This window comes from Lolium perenne, chromosome 2 (genome assembly GCF_019359855.2).
Source record: "Lolium perenne isolate Kyuss_39 chromosome 2, Kyuss_2.0, whole genome shotgun sequence".
Lineage (NCBI taxonomy): Eukaryota > Viridiplantae > Streptophyta > Magnoliopsida > Poales > Poaceae > Lolium > Lolium perenne.
The window spans coordinates 171,052,052-171,067,940 of record NC_067245.2 but is presented as its reverse complement, the minus strand read 5'-3'; the positions used below and the strand labels follow the sequence as shown (position 1 = coordinate 171,067,940).

At 43.3% G+C, this 15,889-nt stretch overlaps 1 long non-coding RNA gene across 1 annotated transcript; it reads left to right on the top strand.

The window, feature by feature from the left end:
- Positions 1 to 210: 210 nt before the first annotated feature.
- LOC127333939 (uncharacterized) lies at positions 211 to 3,473 on the top strand. The gene is made up of 2 exons (XR_007871675.2): positions 211 to 838; positions 1,867 to 3,473. It is a non-coding gene; the product is annotated as an uncharacterized lncRNA (long non-coding RNA).
- The last annotated feature ends 12,416 nt before the right edge of the window (positions 3,474 to 15,889 follow it).

Genomic DNA, 15,889 nt, shown 5'->3' with positions numbered 1-15,889 from the left:
CTGGAACTGCGCAGTAATCCAAATCTAGTACTTACTTTTCTATCAACGGCTTAACTTGGCACAACAAAACACAAAACTAAGATAAGGAGAGGTTGCTACAGTAGTAAACAACTTCCAAGACAAAATCTCTACTACTTAAAAAATACGGGCGTGTTCCGTCGTCAATCGTCGACTATGGTCCGTCGCCCTTCGTCAGACTCCCCTCCCTTTTTCCCGTCCCACCGAAAGACACCACGGTAAAAAAAACACCCATATCCCTCGCTCAGTGCCCCATCCAATTCCAACCCCGACCGCGAGCGCCCTCATGGTTCAATGCCTCCATTCTCCCGTGACACCGCATCGCGCCGCCCCAGACCAGCCCTAGCGCGCTGCCGCAGAAGCCTAGCCCAGAGCGCCACGCACACTCGCTGATTCGCGCCGCCAGATGCTCCCCCAATTCTTCGCACCACCGGAGCATCTCCGTGCCGAACCAGGATCCCCGCCGCCACGCAGGTTCTGGATCTGGCCGTGTGTTCCCCGGATGCTGTCGTGCTGAGTTCACCGACCGGCCGGCTCAGATCCATGCCACCTCTATCGCTGAGAAGACACCCTCATATGGAGACCTAGGAGCTGGGCTCCGTTTTCCGCCGCCCCTCCAGAAGCAGCTCGACGGCGCTGAGGCTCCCGTAGAGGATGGCCTGGTGGAGCAGCGTCAGTCCAAGGGGAATAACCCTCGGATTCTTGATGGAATACTGCTTTTCAATGCACGGATGGATGGATGCAGCGAGGAGCGCAATCCCATTGGTTAATAACTTGGTTTACTAGGAGTATGGTTTCCTGGCCTGGTGCCAGTTCTAAGGTAAAGAATTTTGCCTTCTACTTTTGGATCTCACAGATTGTAGTAGTACGGACGGATGCATGAACATTCCAGATTTGCTACTAAATGATTCTTTCTCCAGTATGCTTTTAGGTGCATCCTTGTAAACGGCATACAAGAAAAATCATGTACAACTGTGTGAACATAATTCTCTATAGTCAATTGGTTCTTAACTTAGACAATTATAATTTATGAAATATTTGTATTGCTTAAGAAGATTGTGGAGGTATCTGCTTGTTCGAATCTTCATGTTCATTCCTGACCTTGCCATCTTAGCAAGAGAGAGATAAAGCTAGGATATAGTCACATATCCGGGTTTTTTTTAAAATATGGTATTTGATGCTTCATAAATATGGTAGAAGACTATTTGATGCTTAGCTTTATAAAGGGTCCTTCTTAGACCAGTTGATGATGTATTGTGCAGACGATATACGCTCCACAGTAAGGTTTGTTATGCAAGGTACTTCCCATATTTAAAAACCCAATGGCTTCTTTCTGGTTTTTTTGATTAGTGTAAAAGGTGATCCTTAGTTGCTGACAGGTAGGCATTTACTAGATCCATTACTGGATCCAGCTTGATGAGTGCACCAGTGCTAATTCTAATTTCAATTGGTGTTTATTTAACCAATATATCATTAGTTAATGGTACAAATTTGATTTTTTCCAATAAGGGAAGGGCCGGGATTCAGATGCCCCACCTCAAATAAACTCATATTTGGTTACATGGAGAGAATACCTAGCCCTATGAGGCTCAGTGTGGTGTATCTGTGTAATGTTGTATTGATATATTGATTGGTGGCATGGAGATCCTTGATGGTGCTCTAGGGTCTCTAAGTTTAACCTGCAACGGTTGAAATGCATGTACATCACATTATGTAAACAGTTTGGTTGCCTTGCAGCATGTTAAAATATGTCTTTATGAAAGGCTAACATAATGAAGATTTATTTCAACTATCTGAATGTGTACTTCTGACTGCCTTGTTTTCGTCTAATTTGTTGTTTCCTTACAGGGATGAGATTTATTCTATCATCATGGGGAAGATGGTTTTTATTATTACCGTACAAAATTACAAGGTTTAGGACTTCAGTCTTCAGGTAGGTGATCCCTGACCCAAATGACAAAAATATATACACCCTTGCCCCACTCCCCAATAGTAAAATATGTACTATCACTGTTATTTTCAGTCTGTCATTTTAGACTCACCTCTCCATTTGTCACCATCTTGGTTATACAACTCAATTTGTTAGTGTGCATGATAGTAAGCTCTGTACTAATCTTTGTTAAAGTTGTGTACAATGTATGTATAAACTGAGTTTTGTGCATATAATGGCTCGATCTAATTCATTAATCACACATGTCATCCGTGAGAGGTTCCAGATAAACAACTTGATGTTATAGTGATGAACAAGCTAAAAAGGTATGTTTTCTACCGCATACAAAATTCGTTCTCTTTCTAGGACTTAAGGTTGATATAGGATAAGAAGTAATTAAAGGCAGTAAACTCGAGGGAACTTCAAACATCAGTTCAGTCTATACCTTGGCTATAATGGAAGATCAGTTAACGTGTTAAGCTGCTTGTTACATCTTGGTCAGGCGATTATCATTTCCCCTATGTTGCTCAGGCGATTCAGACAATCATCATTTCCCCTGCTCAGGCGATTAAAGTCATTTCAGCTCAGTTCTAGAGTTCCTCAATGTTTCATCTTGCTTTGGAGTTAATATCATTTTTGTTCATTTGCTTCCTGGCAGATGCATCTGTAGAATGTTAGTGGCTAGATTTGTTCTTAACCCTTTCGCCTTTCAAAGGATGAAGTCCAACTTGCCCAAGTACCTTTCGAAGGCCTAGCAAGTGGCCATGTCCTTCACATGTATAATATATCCATGTTAATACTTTGCTGAAACTCAACTTGCGGTTTTCTTTGCATTCTTATCCAGTCTGTCTACATTGCAATTTATACCTTTGGAAATGTTTTTCTCAAAGATTTATTTATCAAACTTGACTCAGGGAGCTTTCATTGCTTTCATGTTTTCAGGAAACTGAGTTGTTTTCCCTCCCGTTCAAGACGGATGCCATGAGTTTTTCCTTGATATTAATCACATTGATTTTGGTGTATACAATAATAAGAAGTTATTTGATCACATAGTAAGGGTTATCCTTTTTTCTTCTGTTTTCTAATGTACATGAGGGTTTCAGCGGATGTTCTCTTTAGAGATAGAGGTCAACTGCAAGTTGTTTTTGCTTGTGGCAGTGGATATGATGGGTATTATTGTTTCAAGCTTATTTTTGTTTTGGGAGAGAGTATAATGACTATTTGATGCTTCATAGTGGTGAAGAAGTTAGTTCCTGATGCAGCTCACCATTTTTTACTATGCTCCTCAACGGTGGTATGACTGGAGTTGTGGTGTCAGACTGCCGATGTTAGTGGCCGTCATAGTCTTCATGGCTGCATGGAAGCGTAGCTCAGCTTTGGACCAAGCACGCAACCCAGTAGCGAAGCTGGCAGCAACAACAACAACAACATGGACGTCGATGTTGCCAGAAAACAATCTACTGTTTGCTGTGAGCTATTTTGACACATTTAGAGAGATCGTATAAGTTCTTTGCTTCTCTGTCCAGATGTTCATTGAATATCTAAAGCTTTCCAGTAAATCTACAAAAATATTTCCTAGCGGCTGCCAAGTTTGGCTAAGCTGTATATACAATTTACAATTTACTTGTGCTTAAAATATGTGCTTTCATAGTTTGTATTAATCACAATGTGGAATTGTTTCTAAGAATTGGTGCGGCTTCTGAAAGATTTTTTTGTTTTATTTTGGTTTGCAACTATGGGAATCACAACACTTTAGAGGAATCATTTGCTATCAAGCAACTTGCTTAAACTATTTGTACACGGTAACCTGCAAATATGTGCTTTCATAGTTTGTATTAATCACAATGTGGAATTTTTTCTAAGAATTGGTGCGGCTTCTGAAAGATTTTTTTTTTTGTTTTATTTTGGTTTGCAACTATGGGAATCACAACACTTTAGAGGAATCATTTGCTATCAAGCAACTTGCTTAAACTATTTGTACACGGTAACCTGCAAATTGAATAAAAACAATTTTATTTAATCTGTATAAACTTTTGTAAAGCATTAAGTGATACAACCACTTACACGTGCCGTTACGGGAATGTGCATGTTGCAGAGAAGGCCTTGGCTCAACGGTTAACAATGATGTTTAAGGTGCATAAGTTCATATAAGAAGTTGACAATGATGTTTGAGGTGCATAAGTTCATATAAAAAAAAATCAAAGTTACTTGTTTAACACGATTGATGTGAAATCATTAGCATATTTATAACCCGTTGCAACGCCACGAGCATTTAGCTAGTAAAAACAAAGTACTGTAGGTAAAAACATGGGTTGTCTTCCATAAGCGCTTTTCTTTAACGCCTTTCAGCTAGGCGCAGAAAGTGTGTATCAAGTATTATCGAAGGGTGGTGCATTCTCAGCGGGGTGCGGAGTTTTCTCAACCAGGCACAATATATTAGATATATAAGTTTTAGCATCTCCTTTTTCATTAGTCTTAGGCGTGCTACTCTCATCAAACAAATTTTCAGGAACAAGCCAAGCATAGTTATTTTCTAGTGCATCATTCATAGCTAGGAGTTTACATGGTATTGGTGCTTTGATCTCCCCACCATCATCAATATTATTAGTGCATCTTATTCTATCCATGTCCATCTTTTCAAGGAGACTAACAAAATTAGTATGAGAACCAAGCATATTAAATTTAGCAAAGACCTTCCTAGCTTCTCTTGCTAGACCACCAAATTCTCTAAGAAGGGTTTCTAAAACAAAATCTTTCTTTTCTCCTTCTTCCATATCACTGAGTGTAAGAAACATATGTTGAATCACAGGATTAAGATTAACAAATCTAGCTTCTAACGCGTGTACTAAAGAAGCAACAGCAATTTCATAAGTGGGGGCAAGTTCTACCAAGTGTCTATCTTCAAAATCTTCGACCATACTAATATGAGTGAAAAAAATCTTCTATATTGTCTTTCCCAAGGATAGACCCTCGGCCTACCGGTACATCTTTAAGAACAAACTTAGGAGGAAACATGATGAAACAAGTAAAGTAAATGCAAGTAACTAATTTTTTTGTGTTTTTGATATAGCAAACAAGATAGCAAGTAAAGTAAAACTAGCAACTAATTTTTTTGTATTTTGATTTAGTGCAGCAAACAAAGTAGTAAATAAAACTAAGCAAGACAAAAACAAAGTAAAGAGATTGAGAAGTGGAGACTCCCCTTGCAGCGTGTCTTGATCTCCCCGGCAACGGCGCCAGAAAAAGAGCTTGATGGCGTGTAACTCACACGTTCGTTGGGAACCCCAAGAGGAAGGTATGATGCGCACAGCAGCAAGTTTTCCCTCAGAAAGAAACCAAGGTTTATCGAACCAGGAGGAGCCAAGAAGCACGTTGAAGGTTGATGGCGGCGGGATGTAGTGCGGCGCAACACCAGGGATTCCGGCGCCAACGTGGAACCTGCACAACACAACCAAAGTACTTTGCCCCAACGAAACAGTGAGGTTGTCAATCTCACCGGCTTGCTGTAACAAAGGATTAACCGTATTGTGTGGAAGATGATTGTTTGCAGAAAACAGTAGAACAAGATTGCAGTAGATTGTATTTCAGTAAAGAGAATTGGACCGGGGTCCACAGTTCACTAGAGGTGTCTCTCCCATAAGACAAACAGCATGTTGGGTGAACAAATTACAGTTGGGCAATTGACAAATAAAGAGAGCATGACAATGCACATACATATCATGATGAGTATAGTGAGATTTAATTGGGCATTACGACAAAGTACATAGACCGCCATCCAACTGCATCTATGCCTAAAAAGTCCACCTTCAGGTTATCATCCGAACCCCCTCCAGTATTAAGTTGCAAAGCAACAGACAATTGCATTAAGTATGGTGCGTAATGTAATCAACAACTACATCCTTAGACATAGCATCAATGTTTTATCCCTAGTGGCAACAACACAACACAACCTTAGAACTTTCTGTCACTGTCCCAGGTGTCAATGCAGGCATGAACCCACTATCGAGCATAAGTACTCCCTCTTGGAGTTACAAGCATCTACTTGGCCAGAGCATCTACTAGTAACGGAAAGCATGCAGGATCATAAACAACACGTAGATATAACTTTGATAATCAACATAACAAGTATTCTCTATTCATCGGATCCCAACAAACGCAACATATAGAATTACAGATAGATGATCTTGATCATGTTAGGCAGCTCACAAGATCCGGCAATGATAGCACAATGGGGAGAAGACAACCATCTAGCTACTGCTATGGACCCATAGTCCAGGGGTAGACTACTCACACATCACACCGGAGGCGACCATGGCGGCGTAGAGTCCTCCGGGAGATGATTCCCCTCTCCGGCAGGGTGCCGGAGGCGGTCTCCTGGATCCCCCGAGATGGGATCGGCGTTGGCGGCGTCTCTGGAAGGTTTTCCGTATCGTGGCTCTCGGTACTGGGGGTTTCGTCACGGAGGCTTTAAGTAGGCGGAAGGGCAAGTCAGGAGGGGGCACAGGGGCCCCAGATGACAGGGCGGCGCGGCCAAGGGGGGGGCCACGCCGCCCTAGGGTTTGGGCACCCTGTGGCCCCACTTCGTTTCGTCTTCGGACTTCTAGAAGCTTCGTGGAAAAATAGGCCCCTGGGCTTTGATTTCGTCCAATTCCGAGAATATTTCCTTACTAGGATTTCTGAAACCAAAAATAGTAGAAAACAGCAACTGGCACTTCGGCATCTTGTTAATAGGTTAGTTCCAAAAAATGCACGAATATGACATAAAGTGTGCATAAAACATGTAGATAACATCAATAATGTGGCATGGAACATAAGAAATTATCGATACGTCGGAGACGTATCATGTATGTGCTGTTGTGCATGCACAACCATGGCTTGCTGTTGCACATGCACTCAAGCTGTGTGAGCAGCTTGTGTGTGTGGCTTGTGCAGCTGAGTGGATCAGCTCGGCTGGTTCCTGTCATATCCACTCAATTTCTACTTTCTTTTGCTAACCTGCCAAGTGGCAATGCCACTTGGCATAATCAATTTGCTTGATTTTGTGTGTGTGATTGCAGGGAACAATGTGACGATCAAGATGAAGATCAAGATCATCAAGAGCAAGAATTACATGATGGTCAACAATGTAGTTTAGGACATTTAGTTGACTTGTAATTTTCCTTTTTATTTTTTCCTTTTATTCAATTTATGTAATGTGTTGTAATATTTCATAATTCAATTCTGAATATTGTAAATGACAATGTATCATGTGTGATTATCAATAAAGCTCCAATTTTCCTTAATGAGCTTTGCATAATAGTTGTAGTAGTTATATTCTTGATTATTTATAATTTTTTTAATGAATTTCCTCAATTTTGAATTATGAGATATTCATATGATGTTTAAATTTGGAATTCAAACACAAGTTTGTTTGAATTCAATCATGCAACTTAAATTTGTAATGTACTAACTCTCCTCTCTTCTCAAAACCCTAATTGAGCTAAGTGAGATGCAAGTTTATCGCACTCTCGAAACCCTAACCCTGTAAGGTGTCGAGAGAGAAACTTGTCCCCCTTCGATGCAGTTTTGTTTTAAAAGCGCGAAATTTCCCCAGAATTTACGATGCAATGCACATCCCTTTCTAAAATCTACCCCTCGATCGTCTCTAAACCTGGGACATTACACTAAACCTAACCCTAACCCTAATTTTCCTTAAATTTCCTCAAAATTGTGCAATGGGAGAGGAAAAGTGAGAGGGAGAGGGAATGGAAAGAAGATTTACCCGAAGACATCGTCCTCTTTGCCCAAGTGAGCAAGAAGAACACTTGGAGAGGGCTTGAGGACCAAATCCCCAAGATCTCCAAAATTGTCTTGAGGGAGACCAAATCCCTTGGTGAAGATGCTTGAGAGATCCCGATCTACGATTGGGTAAAGTTTGGGGAGAAACTAGTGGTGGGAAGGGCCTAGGACGTGGTGGAGATGGTGGAGGCGGCGGCCATGGAGGTTGTGGAGGTGGGGGATAATGAGGAAGAAGACCCCCAAGGGGTAACCTCCTCCAAACATAACGAGCCGCATGGCCGGTCTGCCGCCCGGTCGACCGGGCCTGGCGCCGGCTGGCCCGGCGCAGAGGCCGGTCCAACCGGGCCAGAGACCGGCCAGGGTTATTCTGCCCGGTTTTTTTTGCCTCGTTTTGCCCCTATTCTTTGTGTAAATGTGTATAAATGCTCGGATGATGACATGTACATATAGATAGATAGATGATGATGAGATGAGCATAGACATGGGGTTGGAAACACAAAGTTCTCTAGGCATACCCATTGGAGTGAAAATCCAACAAGATGTAAATAGCAACAATGGGCATGATTCGAAATATATATCAAGAATCATAAGTCATTTTTAAGTGATTTTTGCAATAAGATCATTATTTAGCCTTATATGGTCAAATCAAGTTGCAATTGAGGCTAAATGAGGAGCGGGGTATTACTCCCCCTATGTGAAAGCGCAAATGTCATGAGACCTCGAAGAGACATGCTTGGGTTCATATAATGACATTGGGTCTATTTATGTTGCACACATAGGTATGCATCATACCAAGACATGGTAAGATGACTATCCCCATATGTGTTGTGCCTCTAAGCTAGATAGCAAGATAAATGCAAGAATATAGTGCAAGAAGTTATTCAATCTAAGTTTTTAGGATCAAGAATACCAAGTTCTCCTCTCAAGTTAACAAACCGGGCTTCATCCAAAGGCTTAGTGAAAATATCCGCCAATTGGTAGGTTGTCCCCACATGAGTGAGATCAATATCCTTATTGGCAACATGGTCACGTAGGAAGTGATGGCGAATGTCAATATGTTTGGTGCGACAATGTTGAACCGGGTTGTTGGCGATCTTAATTGCACTTTCATTGTCACAAAGAAGAGGCACCGTACCAAGAGACACACCATAGTCTTTCAAGGTTTGCTTCATCCATAACAATTGAGTGCAACAAGATGCCGCGGATATGTATTCGGCTTCGGTGGTGGATAAAGCGGTGGAGTTTTGTTTCTTGGATGACCACCTCACCAATGACCGGCCAATAAATTGGCAAGCCCCGGAGGTAGACTTCCGGTTAACCTTATCACCGGCCAAATCGGAATCCGAATAGCCAATGAGTTCAAAGGTTGACCCCTTTGGATACCATAGCCCGAGAGTAGGAGTGAGAACAAGGTATCTTAGAATCCGTTTGACCACCATTAAATGGCTCTCCTTAGGAGCGGATTGAAAACGAGCACACATCCCTACACTTAGCATGATATCCCGCCTAGAGGCACAAAGGTAGAGCAAGGATCCTATCATGGAGCGGTATACCTTTATATCCACATCCTTCTCACCGTCACATGAGCCAAGTTGCCCCTTTACGGGCATGGGTGTCTTCATTGGGCTTGCATTGGTCATGTTGAATTTCTTGAGCATGTCCTTCACATACTTTTCTTGAGAGATGAAGGTGCCTTTTGCAAGTTGCCTCACTTGGAAGCCTAGGAAGAACTTCAACTCTCCCATCATGGACATCTCAAATTTCCCAGTCATCAATAGCTCAAAAGCTTTGTTATGATTGGGGTTAGTTCCACCAAAGATAATATCATCAACATATATTTGACATATAAATAAGCCACCCCCTTTAACCCGCTTGGTTAAAAGGGTGGAATCGACCGTACCCATGCAAAACCCATCATGTAGTAAGAAATCCCTAAGGAACTCATACCAAGCACGTGGAGCTTTCTTGAGACCGTAGAGTGCCTTATGGAGTAAATACACGTGGTTGGGTCGGCATGGGTCTTCGAAACCCGGGGGTTGAGCCACATATGCGGTTACTTTTAGGGGACCATTCAAAAATGCACTTTTCACATCCATTTGAAATAGTTTGAAATTGTGGAAAGATGCAAATGCAAGCAAAAGACGAATAGCTTCAAGACGGGCTACCGGCGCAAAGGTATCCTCATAATCCATACCTTCTATTTGGGCAAACCCTTGCGCCACTAACCTTGCTTTGTTTCGTATGACAATGCCATTCTCATCTTGCTTGTTCTTGAATACCCATTTGGTCCCAATAACATTGATGCGATGATCCTTGGGTCTCTCAACTAGAGACCATACTTCATTACGAGTGAAACACTCCAATTATTCTTGCATGGCAATTACCCAATCCGGATCAACCAATGCTTCATGTACCTTGAGTGGTTCAAAACTAGACACAAAAGCATGGTGTTGACAATAAGTGATAAGTAATGCATGGTGTCTATGAGTTACCACTCCTTTTGAGATGCTACCAAGGACTTGATCTACTTTCATGTCACTTGACCTTGTAGCGGCCTTGATCTTCCGAATGGTTCCTTCATGATCAATGAACTCGTCTCTTGCAAGTACTTGATCATGAGGGACCACTTGAGCTTGATCATGAGTTGAGGATGTCTCTTGATCATCATCATGGTCTTGCTCAGTGGAATGAGGACTTTCTTGAGTGGAGGATGGTTCTTGAGTTGCACTTGATGGTTCGGCTTGAGTTGAGCTAGGCTCCACTTGAGCCGTGCTTGATACTTCTACTCCATCATCTTGATCATCATTATGAACTTCCATGGGCCGGATGTGTCCAATGCCCATATGCTTGATGCACTTGATGGATCATCATTATTACCTGCAACACATGGAACAACTTGCTCCACTTGGGATCCATTATCCTCCAAGAACACCACGTCACAAGATACTTCAATAGTCCCGGTGGACCGGTTGTAGTATCTATAGGCGTGAGAGTTCTCCGCATATCCAACAAATATGCCCTCTATGGTTCTAGTTTCAAATTTACCGAACTTTCCTTTGTTGTTCTTAACAAGACATTTGCATCCAAAGACAAAATGTACATGACATTAGGCTTGTTACCTGTGAGAAGCTCGTATGGAGTTTTGTTATGGAGGGGGCGGAGGAAGAGCCGGTTGGAGTAGTGGACAGCCGTAGAGATGGCTTCTCCCCAAAAGTTGTGGGGTGAGTTGAATTCACTCAACATGGTTCTTGCCATCTCAATGCTAGTCCGGTTCTTCCTTTCAACAACACCATTTTGTTGATGGGTGTATGGCGCCGAAAACTCATGCTTGATGCCCTCATCATCAACAAACTCTTGCATGGTGTAGTTCTTGAACTCGGTGCCATTGTCGGTCCTAATCGCCTTGATCTCAGATTCATACATACGTTGAGCTTTCTTGGCGAAGGTGATGAACTCTCTATGGGTCTCGTCCTTAGACTTAAGGAGAAAGACCCAAGAGTATCTTGAGTAATCATCAACAATGACAAGTCCATACTTGCTCCCACCAAGAGTATCATAATGTGATGGCCCAAAGAGATCCAAATGAAGGAGCTCCAAAGGCCTAGATGTGGTGACGATACTCTTGATAGGATGTTTCTTCTTGAGTTGCTTTCCGCCTACACATGCACTGCAAACACGATCTTTCTCAAAAGAAATGTCGGTTAGTACCACAATATGCTCACCCTTTAGGAGTTGTTTAAGATTTCTCATGTTGACATGACCAAGGCGGCGATGCCACAACCAACCTTCGTCATGCTTGGTCGCCATTAGACATGTGGAGGGAGAGGGGCTCTCTTTCGAGAGGTCAACCACGTAAAGGTTGTTCTCCACATATCCAACAAGAACCAATTTGAGATTGTCACTCCTAAAGACTTTCACACAATAATTAGTAAAATATGAATTGTAACCGGCATCGGCAAGATGATATATAGAAAGTAAGTTATAGCCAAGGGATTCAAAAAGCATGACCGTCTCAAGGCACAAGTCCTTAGAGATTGCCACCTTGCCATACCCAAGGACCTTTCCCTTTGAGTTGTCACCAAAGGTGATGCTTGACTTCTTGTTGATATCTTCAATGAATTGATCAAGCACACCTCTTCCTCCGGTCATATGATTGGTGCATCCACTATCAAACACCCATTTTGGACCACCGGAGGAATACCCCTACAAGATCAAGTAGAGGATTTAGGAACCCATCGATTAATGGGTTCCTTTGCAATGGCAACAATATCTTTTGGTACCCAAATTGAGTACTCTCTATAAGCATAGCCATTACGAGGGACAACATAGCTAGCATAAACGTCACCATAATAATCAACAAATAAAGCATAGTGATTGTTTGGCCCCGTGCGATCACCACTAGCGGCTTTGCCCTTTGAGGCTTTGCCATCATTAGTGACCTTCTTGTTCTTTTCTTGAGCGGGCTTCTCCTTCTTGCAGTTCTTCTTCTTGTGAGACTTGGGAACATATCCAAGTCCAAACTTTTGATTGTTTGACCTTTGCTTACTCAAAAGGTCATCCAATCCCATCTTATTCTTGGCGGTGGTGAACTTTGCAAGTTCCTTTGTTAACCTAACATTTTCCTCAAGAATAGTTGCTTGCTCACAAGAAGATTCATTAGGATGATAGTCGAGACCATATTTGATCACCAAGGATTCAAGATATGCATTGGTCTCAACATGCAAAGAGAGTTCCTCTTGTAAACGAACATGTTCCTCAACAAGCTTAGCATGCTCACTAGTAAAAGAGGTGGAGGAACTAGCAACATTTTCTACAACAATGGGATCCTTCATTGATCCAAGAGCTTTTTTGTAGGTTTCTTGGAGAAGATCATGGTTCTCTCCAAGTTTCTTGAGCTCATCCTTAACAAGCTTGTTAGCTCTTTCAAGGTGATCAAGATCCCTAGTGAGAGAAGCATGAGCAACTTCAAGCTCCTCCTTTGAGGCATTGAGCTCTTGGGTCAATGATTGAGCCCTATCAATAGTTTCTAGGTCCTTAACTTTATCAAGTTCATAAGTTTCAATTTTTTTGCTTAAGGCCTTGAGATATGCACCTTTCGATTTTTAGCTCTTGTCTTAGGAGATTGAATCTCCGTTCTTTTTCATTCAAATGATATTCTAATTCCTCAATGGACTCATCCTTTTCTTTGAGAGAGTCCATCAAGAAATCAAACTTGACAAGAGCTTCACCACGAAGGGTGCATCTAACATTGTAAAGTTCCTTAAGCATAATTAATTCTTCTTGATTTTCAGTCTCATCACCAAGAACACTAGATAGAGAAGGTGGGGATTCCATTACCTTGGTTTCTCTTGCCATAAGACAAGAGCCAACGATTGTAGAGGAGGGAGAGTCATCGGAGTCATCATCTTGAGTTGTCCTTGCCATGAAGGAAGAACCAACATGATTCTCCGTGGAGTAATCCTTGGAGTAGTCATATGTGAAGAGTGACCCGGGCTAGGAGAAAGCCAAACAGGCCACTCCGGCCTCCTTCTCTTCATCTTCCTCTTCTTCATCGGACAAGTACTCGGCCCCAACAAAGGCTCTTCCCTTGTTCTTCTTGTATCGATCGTTGATTGGGTTTGGCTTAAATCTTGGCTTGACCCCTTTGATGAACTTTGGCTTGTCTACCCTTTTCTCATAAGGGCACTCATTTGAAAAGTGGCTATCTTCATCACAGTTGTAACAAGTTCTCTTCTTCTTCTTGTCATTGAGGAGCATTGGGAACTTTGCCTTGTACTTCTTGGCAAAGAAGGCAAAGTCGGTAGCAATGTCACTACTTGATGCCATCTCCTCATCTTCTTCAATTTCATAGTCTTCTACTCTTTCATGGTCAGCTCTAGCTCTGAGAGCAAGGTTGTGTGACGCTTCATGGTTGTGTGAGGCTTCATCAACACGGTTCATTGCCATGAGCCTTTTTCCTGCCTTGGCCATGTTTTCATTGGCGGCCACATAGGAGACTAGATCATCGGAGTTCAGATCAGCACTCTTGGTCATGATTTGCAAGTTGAGTGCAAGGTTGGTGTCTTCTTGCTTGACAGCAATCATAGCAATGACCTTGGACTTTATGAATGCTTCATTCATCTCGAAGTCGTCATTGTACGTCTCAACTCCAAGTCCCTTGACCCTTACTCTAAGAGCACCAAGCCTTGCATAGGCATCGGCCACGGATTCTCCTTCTCGAATCATGAACTGGTGAGCCTCTTGCTTTGCGGTCTCATAAAGAGCTGATTGGATCAAATAGGTTCCCTCTTGGAGTACTACGATTCGATCCCACAACTCTTTAGCGGAGTCAATGTCATTGACTTGATCAAGGAGCTTGCGGTTGATGCCACTTCTAATCTTGTCACGTGCGGAGGCATTGAGTTGACGGTTGTAGAATTCGGTGGAGGTCAACCGAACGGGATCATGTGTCTCCCGGTATCCATGAACAATGATCTCCCATAACTCCACACTGCAGCTGCGAATATGAGATTCCATAGCAGATTTCCAAAAAGGAAAGTGAGTTCCATCAAAATGGGGAACATTCCCACTATGGTTTATATGAGGCATGGGTGATGTGTTTTTGGGATAGTCATGGTTGACTTCATGGAAACTTCCTTGAGAGGCCGAAGCCCCACTAGGATTCCCACTAGTCAAGTTCTTAAGCATGGCAGTCATCTTTGCCATTTGGCTTTGTAGGTCATCCTCCTTTTTCTTCTTCTCGGCATCATATGCCAAGAATCTAGATTTCATCTCTTTAACCGAAAGGTTAGAGTCTTCATCTAGACCCTTGAATAGTTTATCCATCTCACTCTTAAGGCGGTGAAGCCCTTAATAAGAGTCCAGGCTCTGATACCAATTGAAAGTTCAGAGATGGTAAACCTAGAGGGGGTGAATAGGTTTCTACAGATTTTAATTCTTTCTTTGCAATATTAGGCTTTGCGGAATATAAAGGTGAGCCTAATGCAAACTAGGTGAAACAACCTATATGAGGATACAACTAATCGAGCACGAAGGCTCTCACAGGCAGTTAAATCACAAGTAAGGAGTTCGGTTAGAGATAACCGATAGCACGCGGCGACGAGGATGTATTCCCGTGTTCCCTTCCTTTGCAAGAAGGTACGTCACGTTTGGAGGGGTGGAGGTCCCACGAAGGATTCCCCACGCCACGAAGGCTCACCGTATTCTCCGGAGCCTATCCCACGAAGGAATAGCTCACTCACTTGTGGTAGACTTTGAGGTAGCCTCCAAACCTTCACAATCTTGTCAGGAGCAAATCCACAGCCCGGATGCTTCCGGACCACTCTTGCCCACCTAGGGTTTCCAAGGAACCCTAGAGAGCAAGCTTCTTGATGAATACAAGGGGGAATGAGATTTGGCTTGGTAGAACAGTAGATCGGGTCCTCCTCTAACGTTTCCCCGGAGGGATTTGAGTTTGGGTGGAGGAGGGAGATCTTAGGCTTTTGGTGTTTATAGCAATGGAGTATGAGAGAGAGATCAAGAACAGTTTGTAGTGTAGTGCCTACCCCTTCAGAGGTAGGAGAAGGGGTATTTATACTGTCACTTGAAATATGGCTGTTGCTCACTTGACACATCAGCTTTCTCCCGAGATTCCCGGTCAACCGGACCAGGGACCGGACTGTCCGGCGCAGGCCCCGATCAACCGGACCAGGGACCGGACCCGCCGGTCCAAACCGGCCGGCAGACCGGACCCCAACCGGAGCTTCGAAAACCTTCTCAGTACTCCCTCCGGTTTGCGTCGGTGCAGAGCTCGGTCAGCGCCGGAGCGTCCGGTCCAGCACCCGGTCCGACCGGGATAGGGACCGGAGCCGCCGGTCCAAACCGGGCGGCAGACCGGGCGTGAACTGGAGCGTTCCAGAGGCTTACAGTAGCCCTCCCGGTCGGTGTAAGCGCAGGGGCCGGTTGGCGCCCGGCCCAGCGCCCGGTCAACCGGGCGGCAGACCGGAGTCTGCCGGCGCACGGGCCGGTCCAACCGGTCCTATGACCGGCGCCCTGCTGTAGACCCCCTTTTTGATTGTTGTCAAAGTGGGGGGTCTCCTTTAGCCTTCTTGTTCCTTTGATACACCATTTATGCCTCTTTGGCTAATACCTGAGATTATCCTTATAAACATGTATTAGGCCAAA